The 22293-nt window shown below is 45.3% G+C and overlaps 1 protein-coding gene across 1 annotated transcript in view; it reads left to right on the forward strand.

The window, feature by feature from the left end:
* The first annotated feature begins 7257 nt into the window (after positions 1 to 7257).
* The window catches only part of LOC133551135 (mucin-19-like), a 55888-nt gene continuing 40852 nt past the window's right edge, over positions 7258 to 22293 (forward strand). The window contains exon 1 of the mRNA XM_061897520.1: positions 7258 to 7341. The gene's annotated coding sequence lies outside the window, so the exon portion shown is untranslated. The remainder of the gene's footprint in view (positions 7342 to 22293) is intronic.

Genomic DNA, 22293 nt, shown 5'->3' on the forward strand with positions numbered 1-22293 from the left:
ACAGGTTGACGATATAAATAAGTTGTTAACAAACGGGTTGTCGACATAAGCGAGGCCTCAAAAAAAGGTTATCGCCATAAACAAGTTGTTGACATAAAGGGTTCATCGACAAACAGATTGTCAACATGGAGAAGTTGTCAACAAAAACGGGTTGTGGACATGAACGAGCAGTCGACATAAATGGTTTGTTGACATAAAAAAAAGTTGTCAACAGAAACAGGTTGACTGTATAACTAAGTTGCCAACAAACGGGTTGTCGACATAAGCGCTCCCTCCCCTGGCGCCGCTGTAAACAGTCCGGGCCGGGGAGATGAGCTGTACCGGTAGCTTCCCAAGCACTCAGTCCATCTTAGATGATCTGAGGCCCAGAGAAGCCAATGGCGTTTCTGGATGTTGTTGATAAATGGCTTTTGCTTTGCATAGTAGAGCTTTAACTTGCACTTACAGATGTAGCGACAAACTATATTTAGTGACAGTGGTTTTCTGAAGTGTTCCTGAGCCCATGTGGTGATATCCTTTAGAGTTTGATGTGGGTTTTTGGTGCAGTGCCGTCTGAGGGATGGAAGGTCACGGTCAATCAATGTTGGTTTCCGGCCATGCCGCTTACGTGGAGTGATTTCTCCAGATTCTCTGAACCTTTTGATGATATTATGGAGCGTAGATGTTGAAATCCCTAAATTTCTTGCAATTGCACTTTGAGAAAGGTTGTTCTTAAACTGTTTGACTATTTGCTCACACAGTTGTGGACAAAGGGGTGTACCTCGCCCCATCCTTTCTTGTGAAAGACTGAGCATTTTTTGGTAAGCTGTTTTTATAGCCAATCATGGCACCCACCTGTTCCCAATTAGCCTGCACACCTGTGGGATGTTCCAAATAATTTTATTTGGTGTTGAAAATAAAAATAGACATTGACAGATAGAAGTATACATATATCCATATTTAAAAGTTATTTCTTTTCTTTAGTCATATTTGAAATAGCTAGTGTTCCATTTTGAACTCTTTTTATCTTTTCTTTATCTCCTGACCGATGGTACACCGTAGACTGCCTTGAGCTTGGAATGCAGGAGTAGCAATACTCCTTTTTCCTATCTCAAGGTAGTCTACAGCTGAGGACAACAATAGGTAGGTGGATTCGATCTGAAGAGTGGGAGCTAAAGAAAACACTTCCATAGTGAGGTCAGATCAACTAGGCAATGCGAATTGAATGTGTTGTTTTTTTAGGTTGGTCTCCCCAAAGCTTTGGAATAAATTGCAAAATACCTATTCGGTTCTGGGTGTTCATTTAAAATCAGCTTACGTGTCATTAAAAGAACTTGCAACTTAAATTCCCTTGGAGGAACAGCCGGTCCAAAAGCAACAACATTTCTCACAGCCCAGCCTCTCCCACTCCCTGCATCCAGTGGCCCCCCAGGTAAATTGAGTTTGAGACCCCTGGTTTAAATAGTGAAAGGGTTGTACTTCTGTAACGCATTTCTTTTTACCTTCAAGGTACCCAAAGCGCCCTGCGATGAGGTGGCGACTTATCCAGGGTGTACCCTGCCTTCCGCCCGATTGTAGCTGAGATAGGCGCCAGCGCCCCCCGCGACCCTGAAAGGGAATAAGCGGTAGAAAATGGATGGATGGATGGATGGTACCCAAAGCGCTTAGACACTATTTCCACATTTCCCCATTCACACACGGATGGCCCTAACCAGCACCTATCAGGAGCAAGGGTGAAGTGTCTTGCTCAAGGACACAACGGATGGGGATTGAACCTGGAACCCACAGGTTGCTGGCACGGCCACTATCACAACCGCACCACGCCGTCTCCCGACATTAGACATTGACATAATTGAACTATTGTGTGTTTGTATGTTTTTGTTGTAAGTCATTAGCGCTTTAATTATAGTGTGTGGTTGCTACTGTTTGTTCTTTGTTTGGATGAAACCTGTTTTGGTTGCCAGTGCAGAAAAGTCAATTTAGACTTGTAATAAAAGTGACTTTTTACCCGTTTAAATGAAGAAATGAAAATGAATTCATGGACTCACAGCACTGATTAAAAAGAGAGACTTCATGGAGTTGAAACCCACAATTGGCAGAACCACCACGGCTACGACTAAAGGTGGCGGTGAGATTCCTTCTAGACCTGACCCCGGTGTACTGTCAGGGGTTCTACAAGGGCAATGAGAGAATCCCACTGTGGGGAGGCGTGGCCTGCAGTCCGACAGCGAGGCGGGGCACGCCGGAGCCCGGCCAAGATGGCGGCAAGAAGGACTGGACTGCGGGCAAGCAGCGAGGCTGGGATCTGAGGCTACCTGAACTCAATCAATCAATCAATCAATCAAAGTTTACTTATATAGCCCTAAATCACGAGTGTCTCAAAGGGCTGCAGAATCCACAGCCACATCCTCGGCTCAGATCCTACATCAGGGGACCACAGATTTGGGGTACTCCCCCCGGGCGACCGGTGCAATGGACATTGAGTGGAAGCATTGGGGATGCGATGAGGTGGAGACTTGTCCAGGGTGTAGGCCGCCTTCCGCCCGATTGTAGCCGAGATAGGCTCCAGCGCCCCCTGCGACCCAAAAGGGAGTAAGAGGTAGATCATGGATGGATGGATGGATCTAACATAATAGTGTGAGAGTCCAGTCCATAGTGGATCTAACATAATAGTGAGTGTTCTGGACTCTCACACTATAACGTTGGATCTACTATGAACTGGACTCTCACTATTATGTTAGACCCACTATGGACTGGACTCTCACACTATTATGTTAGATCCACTATGGACTGGACTCTCACTATTATGTTAGATCCACTATGGACTGGACTCTCACACTATTATGTTAGATCCACTATGGACTGGACTCTCACTATTATGTTAGATCCACTATGGACTGGACTCTCACTATTATGTTAGATCCACTATGGACTGGACTCTCACTATTATGTTAGATCCACTAAGGACTGGACCCTCACTATTATGTTAGACCCACTATGGACTGGACTCTCACTATTATGTTAGATCCACTATGGACTGGACTCACACTATTTTGTTAGATCCACTATGGACTGGACTCTCTCACTATTATGTTAGATCCACTATGGACTGGACTCTCACACTATTATGTTAGATCCACTATGGACTGGACTCTCACACTATTATGTTAGATCCACTATGGACTGGACTCTCACACTATTATGTTAGATCCACTATGAACTGGACTCTCACACTATTATGTTAGATCCACTATGGACTGGACTCTCACACTATCATGTTAGATCCACTATGGACTGGACTCTCACACTATTATGTTAGATCCACTATGGACTGGACTCACACTATTATGTTAGATCCACTATGGACTGGACTCTCACACTATTATGTTAGATCCACTATGGACTGGACTCCCACTATTATGTTAGATCCACTATGGACTGGACTCTCACACTATTATGTTAGATCCACTATGGACTGGACTCTCACTATTATGTTAGATCCACTCTAAACCAGGTTAGTAACTTTGGTGCATGGCTGATGTTTGTAAAACCTGCCAGGTCTCCTAGAAGAATTGAGTCCTAAATGCAACAAAAGGAGTGTCTGGGTTTGCAGTCTCAGGGCGTCGTCCTCGACTATAAGAACATCCACTTTTGTCTCTTTGCAAAGTTGTGGCATGACTACCTGTAGTGACATACTTCAGCACCTTTGTTTAAGTCAAGTTAAAGTCTCAAAGATTGTCACACACACACACACACACACACACACACACACACCCACACACACACACACACACACACACACACACACACACACACGTTGTCTGGGAGTTCATAAATACTTGGTTTTCTTTTCGCAGATGTTGGCAGACTACATATGTCAAGAGCTGCGGCTCCTTCACCCCTAGAAATCTGCAAGACTTAAATACAATCACTTTCCTCACTTCCCAAACGTTTATTGAGTGTTGTTGAAAGAAAAGGTGATGTAACACAGTGGTGAACATGCCCTCTGACACTCCCCCACTGCGCCACATTATTCTATTCCGTTCATATTTACATCTAACACAATTTCCACTGATGGAGGGAGCTGTCATGCAAGGCGCTAACCAGCACCCATCAGGAACAAGGGTGAAGTGTCTTGTTCAAGGACACAACGGACGTGACGAGGTTGGTACTAGGTTGGTACTAGGTGGGGATTGAACCAAGGACCCTTGCCCACGGCCACTCCCCCACTGCGCCACATTATTCTATTCCGTTTATATTTACATATAACACAATTTCCCCTGATGGAGGGAGCTGCCATGCAAGGCGATAACCAGCATCCATCAGGAGCAAGGGTGAAATGTCTTGTTCAAGGACACAACGGACGTGACTAGGTTGGTGCTAGGTGGGGATTGAACCAGGAACCCTTGCGCACGGCCACTCCCCCACTGCGCCACATTATTCTATTCCGTTTATATTTACATCTAACACAATTTCCCCTGATGGAGGGAGCTGTCATGCAAGGCGCTAACCAGCACCCATCAGGAGCTAGGGTGAAGTGTCTTGTTCAAGGACACAACGGACGTGACGAGGTTGGTACTAAGTGGGGATTGAACCAAGGACCCTTGCGCACGGCCACTCCCCCACTGCGCCACATTATTCTATTCCGTTTATATTTACATCAAACACAATTTCCTAACTCATATGGAAACAAGGTTTATCGATACCGTGGTAGAGCGCAATAAAAATCACAGGACTACTTCATCTCTACAGAACTGTTTCATGAGGGGTTCCCTCGTGAAAATCTCCTGATGATTGAGGGAACCCCTCATGAAACAGTTCTGTAGAGATGGAGATCAGGTGCGTGGATCGCGCACCCGGGTTCGATTAATGAGTCCTCTCGCACTGCGTCGGGGAGCGAGGCGGAGAAGCAACGAAGGAGGGGAGAGACTGCTGAAAAGCAAGCAAGAACTTTAAACGGCGACAACATCAAAAAGAAAATAAAAAAACTCTCTTATAAACCTGCGTCCTGAGGTATTGTGGTCCTGTTGGTCCGACGAACCCTGAGAAGTAAGAAGAAGACTTCCACCGATGTCTACGTATTATCTCACAACTTTAGTATGCTTAAAGTCCCTTGCTATAGTTATTAGCTATTGTTCTGAATTTGCATTTTTTCTATCTGTGCAAGGACAGAAATTCTTGCCGAAGATGTTATCTTTGTTTTAGCCCGCTAACCGCCGAGGACTTCAAAAACCTCAACGAAGACAAGATGACAGACCGTAGACGAAGAAGGAAATCACAAGGCCCAGCACATTCCGTCACATATCGTGCGTAGTCGACCTGCTTTGCATGAAATGTGTGACCACTCCTTTTAGATGCTGACTATGGAACTCCTGAATAAATAGACGGACGCAGGAGCTGAATCTTAGAGCGCAGGGCGAGACTGTGACTAAGTGTTCAGCTCCATGTGTTCTCCTCATGAACTAAATTGAAATCTGTCTCTGCATGATTCCTTGCTTCTTGTCTGCTTAATAGATGTCATCAGTGTTTGAACCTGGCAACGGGAAACGCTACTTGTTAAAAAAGTAGCTTAGCTTCTGGGAAATGTACAAACCCCAAAAGCGGTGAAGTAGTCAGGTTGTGTAAATGGTAAATAAAAATAGAATACAACAAATCTGGATGAAGTACTGGCTGTCCAAAGTCGGGACCCAGGATGGACCGCTTGTCGGGACTGTGTATCGGTTGGGGACATCTCTACGCTGCTGATCTGACTCCGCTTGGGATGGTTTCCTGTGGACGGGACTCTCGCTGCTGTCTTGGATCCGCTTTGAACTGAACTCTCGCGGCTGTGTTGGAGCCACTATGGATTGAACTTTCACAGTATCATGTTAGACCCGCTCCACATCCATTGCTTTCGGTCCCCTAGAGGGGGGGGGTTGCCCACATCTGAGGTCCTCTCCAAGGTTTCTCATAGTCAGCATTGTCACTGGCGTCCCACTGGATGTGAATTCTCCCTGCCCACTGGGTGTGAGTTTTCCTTGCCCTTTTGTGGGTTCTTCCGAGGATGTTGTAGTCGTAATGATTTGTGCAGTCCTTTGAGACATTTGTGATTTGGGGCTATATAAATAAACATTGATTGATTGATTTTGTCTAATACAAAGTTTTTTGTGATCATTTAGAAACAATTATTATTAATGCTAAAAGGTAAAGGAGAATCAGCACCTCCAAATCCGAGTCCATGGTTCTCGCCCGGAAAAGGGTGGAGTGCCATCTCCGGGTTGGGGAGGAGACCCTGCCCCAAGTGGAGGAGTTCAAGTACCTAGGAGTCTTGTTCACCAGTGAGGGAAGAGTGGATGGTGAGATCGACAGGCGGATCGGTGCGGCGTCTTCAGTAATGCGGACGTTGTACCGATCCGTTGTGGTGAAGAAGGAGCTGAGCCGGAAGGCAAAGCTCTCAATTTACTGGTCGATCTACGTTCCCATCCTCACCTATGGTCATGAGCTTTGGGTTTTGACCGAAAAGGACGAGATCACGGGTACAAGCGACCCAATGTGTCCCAGGACACGTTGGGAAGACTATGTCTCCCGGCTAGCCTGGGAACGCCTCGGGATCCCCCGGGAAGAGCTAGACGAAGTGGCTGGGGAGAGGGAAGTCTGGGTTTCCCTGCTTAGGCTGTTGCCCCCGCGACCCGACCTCGGATAAGCGGAAGAAGATGGATGGATAAAAGGTACATACAGCTTTTGGTAGCAACATGTGTCACTATCATGGACGCCCCTGCTTATTTCAGCAAGACGATGCCAAGCCAGGTGTTACAACAGCGTGGCTTCGTAGTAAAAGAGTGCGGGTACTAGACTGCCCCGCCTGGAGTCCAGACCTGTCTCCAATTGAAATGACCACTTTTTTTGATTGATTTGAAATGATTTGCTAAAAAAATAATAATAAAATGTGAAAATTAAATATCTTGTCCTTGCACTCTATTCTATTGAATATAAGTGGAAAATGAGTTGCTGTTTTCTCGTTTTATTTACTAGTTTTGGGGTCTGTGGATGAGCCCCTGCCCACACACTAATGAGGTTCTGCAGAGTCTTGATCCGGACCGGGAAGGATGTGAGTGACGGTAGAGTCGAGTACAGTAGAGTACAGTAGAGTACAGTAGAGTCATCAGGGTTTGGCCCTGCTTAATATGTTTCATTAAGCCACTGGAGATGATTCATTGTCTATTGCTGACTAATTGCTGTCAAAGAACAACATGCACTTAATAAATAATTGCGGACGTGTCCGCCTTAAAGGCGTTTCTAGTCTTTAAGTCGGCAAGAAGACACAGCAGCCAGACATTAAGTCAACGGCGGGTCAGGACTCAACAACCGACTTCGTTCAGAGCGGTAAGTCTTTCCTTGGTTCTTAAAATGAGGCGTTGTCCTTGGCCTTTGGGGTCTTAACCAACCTGTCGCTTGCTCCTCGAACCGTGCCCAGACTTTGTAACCTTTGCCACATCTGTTCTTTATGGTGCTTTATCAGGATCCCCCTTTGCTACATCGTGGTTTTCATCCAGGATGTCTCCGTATGTTCATCTTAGACCCCGGCCGATCCCGCCTGAGACTTCAATCTTAGTCTTATAAGACTTAGAGAACTGAGTTTTTCATGGTCTGAGAGTCTTTCGGTGGGATTTGGGCAAACGTTTTTGGACTCTGCCATACGGGCCTGATTGGAGGGTTCTCCTTACTACATTGTGGTTTTCATCCAGGATGTCTCCGTACGTTCATCTTAGACCCCGGCCGATCCCGCCTGAGACTTCAATCTTAGTCTTATCAGACTTAGAGAACTGAGTTTCTCATGGTCTAAAAGTCTTTCGGTGGGATTTTGGCAAACGTTTTTGGACTCTGCCATATGGGCCTGATTGGGGGGTTCTCCTCTCTCCTGACTAGTCTCTCAGTTCCCACGCTGAAAACTTGGTTTCCTCCTGGCGATCCCGCCTGAGACTTCAATCTTAGTCTTATAAGACTTGGAGAACTGAGTTTTTCATGGTCTGAGAGTCTTTCGGTGGGATTTGGGCAAACGTTTTTGGACTCTGCCATACGGGCCTGATTGGAGGGTTCTCCTTACTACATTGTGGTTTTCATCCAGGATGTCTCCGTACGTTCATCTTAGACCCCGGCCGATCCCGCCTGAGACTTCAATCTTAGTCTTATAAGACTTAGAGAACTGAGTTTCTCATGGTCTAAAAGTATTTCGGTAGGATTTTGGCAAACGTTTTTGGACTCTGCCATATGGGCCTGATTGGGGGGTTCTCCTCTCTCCTGACTAGTCTCTCAGTTCCCACGCTGAAAACTTGGTTTCCTCCTGGCGATCCCGCCTGAGACTTCAATCTTCGTCTTATAAGACTTAGAGAACTGAGTTTCTCATGGTCTGAGAGTTTTTCGGTGGGATTTGGGCAAACGTTTTTGGACTCTGCCATACGGGCCTGATTGGGGTGTTCTCCTCTCTCCTGACTAGTCCCTCAGTTCCCACGCTGAAAACTTGGTTTCCTCCTGGCGATCCCGCCTGAGACTTCAATCTTCGTCTTATAAGACTTAGAGAACGGAGTTTCTCATGGTCTGAGAGTTTTTCGGTGGGATTTGGGCAAACGTTTTTGGACTCTGCCATACGGGCCTGATTGGGGGGTTCTCCTCTCTCCTGACTAGTCCCTCAGTTCCCATGCTGAAAACTTGGTTTCCTCCTGGCGATCCCGCCTGAGACTTCAATCTTAGTCTTATAAGACTTAGAGAACTGAGTTTCTCATGGTTTAAAAGTCTTTCGGTGGGATTTTGGCAAACGTTTTTGGACTCTGCCATATGGGCCTGATTGGGGGGTTCTCCTCTCTCCTGACTAGTCTCTCAGTTCCCACGCTGAAAACTTGGTTTCCTCCTGGCGATCCCGCCTGAGACTTCAATCTTCGTCTTATAAGACTTAGAGAACTGAGTTTCTCATGGTCTGAGAGTTTTTCGGTGGGATTTGGGCAAACGTTTTTGGACTCTGCCATACGGGCCTGATTGGGGGGTTCTCCTCTCTCCTGACTAGTCCCTCAGTTCCCACGCTGAAAACTTGGTTTCCTCCTGGCGATCCCGCCTGAGACTTCAATCTTCGTCTTATAAGACTTAGAGAACGGAGTTTCTCATGGTCAGAGTTTTTCGGTGGGATTTGGGCAAACGTTTTTGGACTCTGCCATACGGGCCTGATTGGGGGGTTCTCCTCTCTCCTGACTAGTCCCTCAGTTCCCATGCTGAAAACTTGGTTTCCTCCTGGCGATCCCGCCTGAGACTTCAATCTTAGTCTTATAAGACTTGGAGAACGGAGTTTCTCATGGTCTGAGAGTTTTTCGGTGGGATTTGGGCAAACGTTTTTGGACTCTGCCATACGGGCCTGATTGGGGGGTTCTCCTCTCTCCTGACTAGTCCCTCAGTTCCCATGGTGAAAACTTGGTTTCCTCCTGGCGATCCCGCCTGAGACTTCAATCTTAGTCTTATAAGACTTAGAGAACTGAGTTTCTCATGGTCTAAAAGTCTTTCGGTGGGATTTTGGCAAACGTTTTTGGACTCTGCCATATGGGCCTGATTGGGGGGTTCTCCTCTCTCCTGACTAGTCTCTCAGTTCCCACGCTGAAAACCTGGTTTCATCCTGGCGATCCCGCCTGAGACTTCAATCTTAGTCTTATAAGACTTAGAGAACCGAGTTTTTCATGGTCTGAGAGTCTTTCGGTGGGATTTGGGCAAACGTTTTTGGACTCTGCCATACGGGCCTGATTGGGGGGGGGGGGGGGGGGGGGGGTTGTCCTCTCTCCACAGAGGGACCGTGTATCTCTGACGGAGGTGACCACCTGGTCCCCGGTCACCTCCCTGACTAGACTAAGATGAAGGCAGTAGGGCTGCGAGTCTTTTGGGCACCAGGCGATTCGGTTCTTGTCTCAAAATCAAGACTTTTTAATAACATTGGATGCCACTTCTTTGGTTGATTACGTTCCTAAATAAAATAGATAAACTATTTCTGTATGACTTAAAAGAAAACTGGTTTTGTTGGATAAAAATGGACTCAAACATTTGATCAAGTCAACAAGACTTGTCATTTCTAAAGTAAATCTGTAAATCGGACTAGATCTGGTCAGGATGCCACCCGAACGCCTCCCTAGAGAGGTTTTTAGGGCACATCCGACCGGTAGGAGGCCATGGGGAAGACCCGGGACACGTTGGGAAGAATATGTCTCCCGGCTGGACCTGGGAACGCCTCTGGATCTCCCGGCAGGAGCTGGACCAAGTCGCTGGGGAGCGGGAAGCCTGGGCTTCCCTGCTTAGGCTGCTGCCCCCGCGACTCCACCTCGGATAAGCAGAGGTAAACAGATGGATGGATGGATTTAGAATCGGTAAAAATAAGAATCACGATTAGTCTAAAAATCTTTAAAAAATTTTTTTACAGCAGGGGTCACCCGTAAGGACCAGATGAGTCGCCCGCTGGCCTGTTCTAAAAATAGCTCAAATAGCAGCACTTACCAGTGAGCTGCCTCTATTTTTTAAGTTGTATTTATTTACTAGCAAGCTGGTCTCACTTTGCTGGACATTTTTAATTCTAAGAGAGACAAAACTCAAATAGAATTTGAAAATCCGTGAAAATATTTGAAAGACTTGGTCTTTACTTGTTGAAAAAAATTCATTTTTTTTTTTTACTTTGCTTCTTATAACTTTCAGAAAGACATTTTTAGAGAAAAAAATACAACCTTAAAAAGGATTTTTAAACACATATACCTTTTTACCTTTTAAATTCCTTCCTCTTCTTTCCTGACAATTTAAATCAATGTTCAAGTAAATGTATTTTTTTATTGTAAAGAATAATAAATAATGTAATTTAATTCTTCATTTTAGCTTCTGTTTTTTTCGACAAAGAATATTTGTGAAATATTTCTTCAAACTTGTTATGGTTGAAAATCAAAAAAAATATATTCAGGCAAATCTAGAAAATCTGTAGAATCAAATTTAAATATTATTTCAAAGTCTTTTGTATTTCTTTTAAAATTTTTGTTCTGGAAAATCTAGAAGAAATAATGATTTGTCTTTGTTAGAAATATAGCTTGGTCCAATTTGTTATATATTCTAACAAAGTGCAGATTGGATTTTAACCTTTTTAAAACATGTCAAAATCAGGAAAAATTACTTATGATGTTCCATAATTTTTTTTTCTTATTTTCTCAAAAAGATTCGCGTTAGCTAGTTTTACATCTTCTTTTTTTTGATGGGATTTTGAATTTTATAGAGTCGAAATCGAAGAGAAACTCTTTTTCAAAATGTAATTGTCATTTTTTTCGTGTTTTCTACTCTTTTAAACTGTTCAATTAAGTGCTTTTTTTCATCATTTATTCTCTACAAAAACCTTCCGTAGAAGGAAAAAAAATGTACGACGGAATGACCCTATTTTTTATATTTGTCTGTTTCTATATATATTTATTGTGAGAAATCATTAAGATGATCAGTGTTTCCACAAAGATATATATAATTAATTTTTAATAATAACATAGAGTTAAAGGTAAATTGAGCAAATTGGCTATTTCTGGTAATTTTTTGAAGTGTGTATCAAACTGGTAGCCCTTGGCATTAATCAGTACCCAAAAAGGCTGGTGAGCCCTGTTTTACAGCCTCACATGCTTCATGCCGGATGAAAACCAAAGCTTCGCATCCTAGCTGATGGAGCGTGAGAGGCGTTGTAAAGAGGAATGAGAGAAAAAGCCCAAAGACAGGTGTGCAATTGCTGCCCAAAAGTGCATCGACAAAGTATCGAGCAAATGCTGTGAAAACTTTTAATACATTTGCAATATAATCTATGTAAAAAAAACTGAAACATTGTCATAATCGGGTATTGTTTGTGGAATTTTGAGGACACATTTTTTTTATTTCTTTTTTTGGCTCAATTTACAATAAGGCTGTTATTGTTAATCCAAGGACAATAAAAAAAAATAAGTAAATGAAATAAATAAATAATTTAAATTAATGAATACATACTTTAAATAAATAGGTAAATGAAATAAATATGTAGATTAATTTAAAATAAATGCTCTATAATAAATATATAAAATGAATATTTCAATAAATAAATAAATGTAAAAAGATCAAATAAAAACATAATAAATAGATAACACACACACACACATATATAAATAAATAAATGAATAATTTGAACAAAAATAATACATACATTTAAAAAATAACTACATGTAAATAAATAAATGCATAATTTTTATAAATAAATAAATACATGCATCATTTAAATACATCAATAAATAAAATAAACAAATGATTTTAAAATAAATCTATTAAAATAAATAAAAACATAAAATGTATGAATAAATTCATAATAAATAACAATAAAACATAACAAAAAATAACACATTTGCATAAATAACTAAATAAATGCATGAATATTTAAAAAATAAACAAATATAAATTAATAATTATATACTTTTAATGAATACATACATAAATAATTTAAATAAATTAATTACCAACTACAATGTTTTATTAAATAAATAAATAAAATATATAAATGAATAAATAAATGAAAGTATTTTTTTTACAAAACAAAAAAAACACAAATCTAAATTACAAATAAATGATTAATTTAAATTTATATAAAAAGTAAAAAAGATTTAAAAAACAAATAATTTAAAGGAATTAATAAATCATTTAAACTATTTAAAAATGAATATTTTGAATAAATATTGTATTTTTTTTTTAAAATAAAGAAATCATTTAAATAAATAAATACAAGCAGAGCCTTATGAACACAAAAATAGAACAAGAGAACTATTCCCACCAATAGATGTTGATACAAATGTCAAATAATCTGATCTTTTGTTTTTTTTACTAAAATCCAGTCAATTATGCAGCATTATTCACATGTGAATAACATAAATACAGTCTATTATACAGCATTATTCACATGTTAATAATATAAATACAGTTTATTATACATCATTATTCACATGTGAATAATATAAATACAGTCTATTATACAGCATTATTCACATGTGAATAATATAAATACAGTCTATTATACAGCATTATTCACGTGTGACGCTTTAGTAAGTAAGTATTATTTAGCTATATTGTACAACTTAAAAAAAAGTTGCTTGGAGTGATGAATAAAGAATCCATACGAGTAGAAATGGCCGGAAGACGGAATTGCACTTGCACTTCCGGTTGAAGGCGCTCAACAGCAGGACACTATAGCACCTGCAGTGGGCAAACTCATCCTTAAGATGGCACCGTAGCACAAAGAATACACCACTTTTCAAAACGTTTTTATAGCGCCAGCAAATTTAAAAATAAAAAAAATAAGTAAAATAAATTCTTAAATTATGCGCGGCGTTTTATAATCCGTCTGGTTCAAAGCCAAAATAGTGGCTTATCGTGGGGAATGCACGCGTAATTTACCTCAGACAGGGCGGACGGCATCTCGTCATGCGACGCGGGACTAGGGTTGCAAAAGGCTGGAAAGGTTCCGGTAAATTTCCGGACACTATGACGACAGGAAACGGCACGTTTTGATTAAGCATTTGCGAGTTGAACTGTACACATCACAAAAAGGTAAATCCGGTTCGCTAACGTTGTTAGCATAAATGAATGGGATTTAACATAGGGAAAATTAGCATCACGGCTAACGGAGAAAGCTTTTCGGTTCATCATGAGACTGTGTCGGTACATAGACCTAGCTAGCTAGGGATATTGGCCCCAAAATCATTGAACGAGTACAGGAACAGCTAGCTAGTATTGCATTTGGACCAGATGTTCCTCCCAGGGACTTTAAGTTGCTGGTCAATCCCAAGTTCTTTTGATGACACATAAACTGGTTTTAAATGATAACCCAAAACACAATAAGTATTTTGCAATTTATTCCAAAGCTTTGGAGGGACCAACCTAAAAAACAACACATTCAATTCGCGTCTCCTAGTTGATCTGAAAACCCTAAGGACGCGCTGTCTTCTTCACTATCTCCCCCGCCCACACCTAGCAGAACAAATCCACATATCTGTTGTTCTGCTAAGCCTGGGACAGGAAGAGATAAGAAGGGAGTATGGCTACTCCTTACATTCTTCAAGCTTCAAGGTTAACACACGCAGTTTACTAGCAAACAACCATCCATCCATCATCTTCCGCTTATCCGAGGTCGGGTCGCGGGGGCAGCAGCCTAAGCTGGGAAGCCCAGACTTCCCTCTCATCAGCCACTTCGTCTAGCTCTTCCCGGGGGATCCCGAGGCGTTCCCAGGCCAGCGGGGAGACATAGTCTTCCCAACGTGTCCTGGGTCTTCCCCGTGGCCTCCTACCGGCTGGACGTGCCCTAAACACCTCCCTAGGGAGGCATTCGGGTGGCATCCTGACCAGATGCCCGAACCACCTCATCTGGCTCCTCTCCATGTGGAGGAGCAGCGGCTTTACTTTGAGTTCCTCCCGGATGGCAGAGCTTCTCACCCTATCTCTAAGGGAGAGACCCGGAAACTCATTTGGGCCGCTTGTACCCGTGATCTTATCCTTTCGGTCATGACCCAAAGCTCATGACCATAGGTGAGGATGGGAACGTAGATCGATCGGTAAATTGAGAGCTTTGCCTTCCGGCTCAGCTCCTTCTTCCACACAACGGATCGGTACAACGTCCGCATTACTGAAGACGCCGCACCGATCCGCCTGTCGATCTCACCATCCACTCTTCCCTCACTGGTGAACAAGACTCCTAGGTACTTGAACTCCTCCACTTGGGGCAGGGTCTCCTCCCCAACCCGGAGATGGCACTCCACCCTTTTCCGGGCGAGAACATGGACTCGGACTTGGAGGTGCTGGTTCTCATTCAGGTCGCAACCAAAAAGAGAACAAATGGAAAAATCAGATATGACTATGAATAGAAAGAAATAACTCCTAAATATGGATATATGTAGATATCTGTCTCTGTCACTAGCTTGAGTGGAAGTCTCCTGGAGTCATATCTCTATTCCACTTAAACGCGGCATGGCGTGGTGGGTAGAGCGGCCGGCCAGAAACCTGAGGGTTGCAGGTTCGCTTCCCACCTATTGACATCCCAAAAATGGCTGCCGTTGTGTCCTTGGGCAGGACACTTCACCCTTTTCCCCCGGTGCCACTCACACTGGTGAATGAATGATAGGTGGTGGTCGGAGGGGCCGTAGTCGCAAACTGGCGGTCAGTCCACTCCAGGGCAGCTTGATGTAGCTTACCACCACCAGGTGTGAATGAATGTTGAGTCCCACTTCTCTGTGAGCGCTTTCAGTGTTTAGATAAACGCGATATTCATCTAAGTTATTTTTAAACACCATCCATCCATCTAATTCCGCTTGTCCAGGGATCCCGAGGCATTCTCGAGGCTTTACCTGGCCAGCCGGGAGACATAGTCTTCCCAACGTGTCCTGGGTCTTCCCCGCCGGCTCCTGCCGGTCGGACATGGCCCAAACACCTCCCTAGGGAGGCATTCGGGTGGCATCCTGACCAGATACCCCAACAACCTGATCTGGCTCCTCTCCATGTGGAGGAGTTTTGAGTTCCTCCCGGATGGCAGAGCTTCTCACCCTATCTCTAAGGGAGAGACCCAACACCCGGCAGGGGAAACTCATTTACCCGTGATCTTGTCCTCTCGGTCATAACCCAAAGCTCATCACCATAGGTGAGAATGGGAACGTGGATCGACTGGTATATTGAGAGCTTTGCCTTCCGGCTCAGCTCCTTCTTCACCACAACGAATCGGTACAACGTCCGCATTACTGAACTTACACATCTGTGAAGGCACCATTAATGCTGAAAGGTACATACAGCTTTTGGAACAACATATGTTGTCATCTAAGCGCGGTCTTTTTCATGGACGCCCCTGCTTATTTCAGCGAGACAATGCCAAGCCACATTCAGAAACACTGGAGAAAATCACTGTCAGTAACTACAGTTGGTCGCTACATCAGTAAGTGCAAGCTAAAACTCTACTATGCAAAGCCACAGCCATTTATCAACAACACCCAGAAACGCTTCGCGCGGCCCGTGTTCATCCAAGATGGACGGATGCAAAGTGGAAAACTGCTCTGTGGTCTGACCAGAAAGTAAAAGAACCATCCGGACTGTATAGTGGAACATTTGTGAATTAGTGAATTATATTTATATAGCGCTTTTCTCTAGTGACTCAAAGCGCTTTACATAGTGAAACCCAATATCTAAGTTACATTTAAACCAGTGTGGGTGGCACTGGGAGCAGGTGGGTAAAGTGTCTTGCCCAAGGACACAACGGCAGTGACTAGGATGACGGAAGCGGGAATCAAACCGGCAACCCTCAAGTTGCCGCTCTACCAACCGAGCTATGCCAAGACAATGCCAAGCCACGTGTTACAACAGCGTGGCTTTGTAGTAAAAGAGTGCGGGTACTTTCCTGGCCCGCCTGCAGTCCAGACCTGTCTCCCATGGAAAATGTGTGAAGCGTAAAATAGGACAGCGGAGACCCCGGACTGTTGAAGGACTGAAGCTCTACATAAAACAAGAATGGGAAAGAATTCCACTTTCAAAGCTTCAACAATTAGTTTCCTCAGTTCCCAAACCTTTATTGAGTGTTGTTAAAAGAAAAGGTGATGTAACACAGTGGTGAACATGCCCTTTCCCAACTACTTTGGCACGTGTTGCAGCCATGAAATTCTACGTTAATTATTATTTGCAAAAAAAATAAAGTTTTGTCACCGATTCTGTTCATAACTTTTATGGACGGAATTTCTAGGCGCAGTCAAGGCGTTGAGGGGTTCCGGTTTGGTGACCGCAGGATTAGGTCTCTGCTTTTTGCAGATGATGTGGTCCTGATGGCTTCATCTGACCGGGATCTTCAGCTCTCACTGGATCGGTTCGCAGCCGAGTGTGAAGCGACCGGAATGAGAATCAGCACCTCCAAGTCCGAGTCCATGGTTCTCGCCCGGAAAAGGGTGGAGTGCCATCTCCGGGTTGGGGAGGAGACCCTGCCCCAAGTGGAGGAGTTCAAGTACCTAGGAGTCTTGTTCACGAGTGGGGGAAGAGTGGATGGTGAGATCGACAGGCGGATCGGTGCGGCGTCTTCAGTAATGCGGACGTTGTACCGATCCGTTGTGGTGAAGAAGGAGCTGAGCCGGAAGGCAAAGCTCTTAATTTACCGGTCGATCTACGTTCCCATCCTCACCTATGGTCATGAGCTTTGGGTTTTGACCGAAAAGGACAAGATCACGGGTACAAGCGGCCGAAATGAGTTTGGGTCTCTCCCTTAGAGATAGGGTGAGAAGCTCTGCCATCCGGGAGGAACTCAAAGTAAAGCCGCTGCTCCTCCACATGGAGAGGAGCCGGATGAGGTGGTTCGGGCATCTGGTCAGGATGCCACCCGAACGCCTCCCTAGGTGTCGAACCGGGGAAGACCCAGGACACGTTGGGAAGACTATGTCTCCCGGCTGGCCTGGGAACGCCTCGGGATCCCCCGGGAAGAGCTAGACGAAGTGGCTGGGGAGAGGGAAGTCTGGGTTTCCCTGCTTAGGCTGCTGCCCCCGCGACCCGACCTCGGATAAGCGGAAGAAGATGGATGGATAAAGTTTATGACACAATTTCCCAACTCATATGGAAACGGGGTTTGTATTTGTGTCCGCTCACGTTTGTGCTGGCGTTAACTCAACTGGATGCAATGTTCCTGGTGACCGATAGAGAAACTCTCGCATGATTCCCAGGTATTGAAACTCCTCTAATCGGGTTCTCGAGAAGAACCAGTATTTAGACCCGCCTGTTTGGATCACGTTGGTGACGTTTAGAAAAGCACTCCCATACAAATGGGCGCTGGCGGTTTGTTAATTGCTCCAAAAACCTGTTTGCTGTACCGAGGACTTTGGATTTGCTGACGCACTCCACGTACCTGGGTGTTGCTCTCGACCCATCCCTGTCCTCATGGGAAACTGGTATAGACGTTCATACCGCGGTCCACTTCAACGGGCACAGCTTGGGTCACGCTGGACCGTCCTTGGCAAGAACAGCGGAGGTGGTTTTTCCACATGTTGATGGCCCTTTTCCAAACCGGTCTCAAGGTACACTTCAAAAGACTGAAGCCACTGGCGGTGATCCAGCCTTTTGATGTCAGCCAAATAGCTGAAAGAGAACAGAACACGCTAATTAGGTAATTGTGGACATGCCCCGCCCAAAGGGCATGCCAGGTCTTTGGTGGGATGAGTTAGAAAATATAATGACCCGGATATCCACTTCTATCAGGACTCTGATATGGACTGGGAGTTTTAGACTAAAGAACAGTTTCTTTCAAATGTTAAAAAGGAAGGATTTTCAGTGATTCATTTCAATTGCAGGAGTCTTTACATCAGGGGTCACCAACACGGTGCCCGCGGGCACCAGGTCGCCCGTAAGGACCAGAGGAGTCTTTACATCAAGGGTCACCAATGAGGTGCCCGCGGGCACCAGGTCGCCCGTAAGGACCAGAGGAGTCTTTACATCAGGGGTCACCAACACGGTGCCGGCGGGCACCAGGTCGCCCGTAAGGACCAGAGGAGTTTTTACATCAGGGGTCACCAACACGGTGCCCGCGGGCACCAGGTCGCCCGTAAGGACCAGAGGAGTCTTTACATCAGGGGTCACCAACACGGTGCCCGCGGGCACCAGGTCGCCCGTAAGGACCAGAGGAGTCTTTACATCAGGGGTCACCAACACGGTGCCGGCGGGCACCAGGTTGCCTGTAAGGACCAGAGGAGTCTTTACATCAGGGGTCACCAACACGGTGCCCGCGGGCACCAGGTCACCCGTAAGGACCAGAGGAGTTTTTATATCAGGGGTCACCAACCCGGTGCCCGCGGCCACCAGGTCGCCCGTAAGGACCAGAGGAGTCTTTACATCAGGGCTCACCAACATGGTGCCCACAGGCACCAGGTCGCCCGTAAGGACCAGAGGAGTCTTTACATCAGGGGTCACCAATGAGGTGCCCGCGGGCACCAGGTCGCCCGTAAGGACCAGAGGAGTCTTTACATCAGGGCTCACCAACATGGTGCCCACAGGCACCAGGTCGCCCGTAAGGACCAGAGCAGTCTTTACATCAGGGGTCACCAACACGGTGCCGGCGGGCACCAGGTCGCCTGTAAGGACCAGAGGAGTCTTTACATCAGGGGTCACCAACGAGGTGCCCACAGGCACCAGGTCGCCCGTAAGGACCAGAGGAGTCTTTACATCAGGGCTCACCAACATGGTGCCCACAGGCACCAGGTCGCCCGTAAGGACCAGAGGAGTCTTTACATCAGGGCTCACCAACATGGTGCCCACAGGCACCAGGTCGCCCGTAAGGACCAGAGGAGTCTTTACATCAGGGCTCACCAACATGGTGCCCACAGGCACCAGGTCGCCCGTAAGGACCAGAGGAGTCTTTACATCAGGGCTCACCAACATGGTGCCCACAGGCACCAGGTCGCCCGTAAGGACCAGAGGAGTCTTTACATCAGGGCTCACCAACATGGTGCCCACAGGCACCAGGTCGCCCGTAAGGACCAGAGGAGTCTTTACATCAGGGCTCACCAACGAGGTGCCCGCGGGCACCAGGTCGCCCGCAAGGACGACCTAAAATTAATCTTAACCAGGAAAAATTACTAAAGATGTTCCATAAATTCTTTTAATTTTTTCAAAAAGATTCGAATTAGCTAGTTTTTTTGCTTCTTTTTTTTTGATTGAATTTTAAAGAGTCGAAATTGAAGATAAACTATGTTTCAAAATTTTAATTTCTTTTATTCCCCTGTTTTCTCCTCTTTTAAACCGTTTAATCAAGTGTTATTTTTATCATTTATTCTCCACAAAAAGCTTTCTGTAAAAGGAAAAAAAAAATGTACGACGGAATGAGAAAGATACAATTTATTTAAGTGTGTATCAAACTGGTAGCCCTTCGCATTAATCAATACCCAAGAATAGCTCTTGCTTTACAGTAACTTTTCCAAAATTAAAGAGTATCTTAAAAATTAATATAATCTCATTTTGTTTATCTTATGGTTCTTTCCATCCATCCATCTTCTTCCGCTTATCAGAGGTCGGGTCGCGGGGGCAGCAGCCTTAGCAGGGAAGCCCATACTTCTGTTATGGTATTGCAGAGGAAGTGACGGCAGACTGACACCAGAGGGTGTTAAAGTACAATTCATATAAAAATAAAGTTCAAGTAGCAATGGTTGTCACACACACACTCTTGGTGTGGCAAAATTATTCTCTGCATTTCACCCATCACCCTTGTTCACCCCCTGGGAGGTGAGGGGAGCAGTCAGCAGCAGTGGTGCTGCGCCCGGGAATCATTTTTGGTGATTTAACCCCCAATTCCAAGCCTTGATGCTGAGTGCCAAGCAGGGAGGTAATGAGTCCCATTTTTATAGTCTTTGGTATGACTCGGCCGGGGTTTGAACCCACAACCTACCCATCTCAGGGCGGACACTCTAACCACTAGGCCACTGAGTAGGTATATAGTCAATGTACATATATAATACTACTACTAAATAAACTAAGGAAATGGAGCGTGACTAAAAAATCGAGAGTGTATATGGTGTAAGACTATGTGAAGTATTTTAGCTGAGGAAGCAGACAAAAAACAAAGAAGGCAAGGCAAAAGGAGTCCAAGATCTGCGAGGGTTCCATGGGGCAGAGAGGGACGTCAGAGTCCGGGGGCGAGCGAGGAGTCGGGATATGAGGGTGGCAGTCCAAATCCAGGGCAACGGAAGGGAAAACGCTGCGGAAACACGGGAGAACAAACAAGGATGTCAGACACGAGGGAAAAGCGCAGAGAGATTACGGTATCCGATTCGAACTGAGTCCACTGGCTTGCCCTCATCAGCACCAGGTGAGCAGATTGGTAAATGAGTGCAAGCGTGTCGCTGCGTGGGCGTGCTGCGCTCAGCATGAGCGTGTCTGGGTCCTCTGGGTGGTCCCGCAGTGGAGGGAGACGCAGACTGCCCATGTGCCGCAGCAACTTCCCTCTCCCCGGCCACTTCGTCCAGCTCCTCCCGGGGGATCCCGAGGCGTGCCCAATCCAGCCAGGAGACATAGTCTTCCCAACGTGTCCTGGGTCTTCCCCGTGGCCTCCTACCGGTCGGACGTGCCCGAAACACCTCCCTAGGGATGGCAGAGCTTCTCACCCTAAGGGAGAGACTCGACACCCGGCGGAGGAAACTAATTTGGGCCGCTTGTACCCGTGATCTTATCCTTCCGGTCATAACCCGAAGCTCATGACCATAGTTGAGGATGGGAACGTAGATCGACCAGTAAATTGAGAGCTTTGCCTTCCGGCTCAGCTCCTTCTTCACCACAACGGATCGATACAGCGTCCGCAGTGTTTATTGTAAAAACTATCAGAATAACAAACGGCAACTTAACACTGATTGACAATATTTTCAATCAATCAATCAATCAATCAATCAATGTTTATTTATATAGCCCCAAATCACAAATGTCTCAAAGGACTGCACAAATCATTACGACTATGACATCCTCGGAAGAACCCACAAAAGGGCAAGGAAAACTCACACCCAGTGGGCAGGGAGAATTCACGTCCAGAGGGACGCCAGTGACAATGCTGACTATGAGAAACCTTGGAGAGGACCTCAGATGTGGGCAACCCCCCCCCCCTCTAGGGGACCGAAAGCAATGGATGTCGAGCGGGTCTAACATGATACTGTGAAAGTTCAATCCATAGTGGATCCACCACCGCCACGAGAGTTCAGTTCAAAGCGGATCCGAGACAGCAGCGAGAGTCCCGTCCACAGGAAACCATCTCAAGCGGAGGCGTTCAGCAGCGTAGAGATGTCCCCCAACCGATACACAGGCGAGAAGTCCATCCTGGGTCTCGACTCTGGACAGGCAGTACTTCATCCATGGTCATCGGACCGGACCCCCTCCACAAGGGAGGGGGGGGACATAGGAGAAAGAAAAGAAGCGGCAGATCAACTGGTCTAAAAAGGAGGTCTATTTAAAGGCTAGAGTATACAGATGAGTTTTAAGGTGAGACTTAAATGCTTCTACTGAGGTAGCATCTCGAACTGTTACCGGGAGGGCATTCCTGAGTACTGGAGCCCGAATTTTCTATCGATGCATTTGATGGGAAGAGACAAAGTGGACTCTCAGAGACTGATGCAAGGGATCACTTGCCGGTCTTTCACGGTGATCCAAACCAACAAGGAGCAAAACTTGCAAACGAAATGACTTTGTTAGAATAAAATCACCAGAAGCAGTTAAGCCATTCAAGGCTGATCTTTTTAAATCCGGATCGGCAAAATGGTTTTGTGAAGGATATGAAGTGGAACATTTCTGTCCTAG

This window comes from Nerophis ophidion, linkage group LG04 (genome assembly GCF_033978795.1).
Source record: "Nerophis ophidion isolate RoL-2023_Sa linkage group LG04, RoL_Noph_v1.0, whole genome shotgun sequence".
Taxonomy (NCBI): domain Eukaryota; kingdom Metazoa; phylum Chordata; class Actinopteri; order Syngnathiformes; family Syngnathidae; genus Nerophis; species Nerophis ophidion.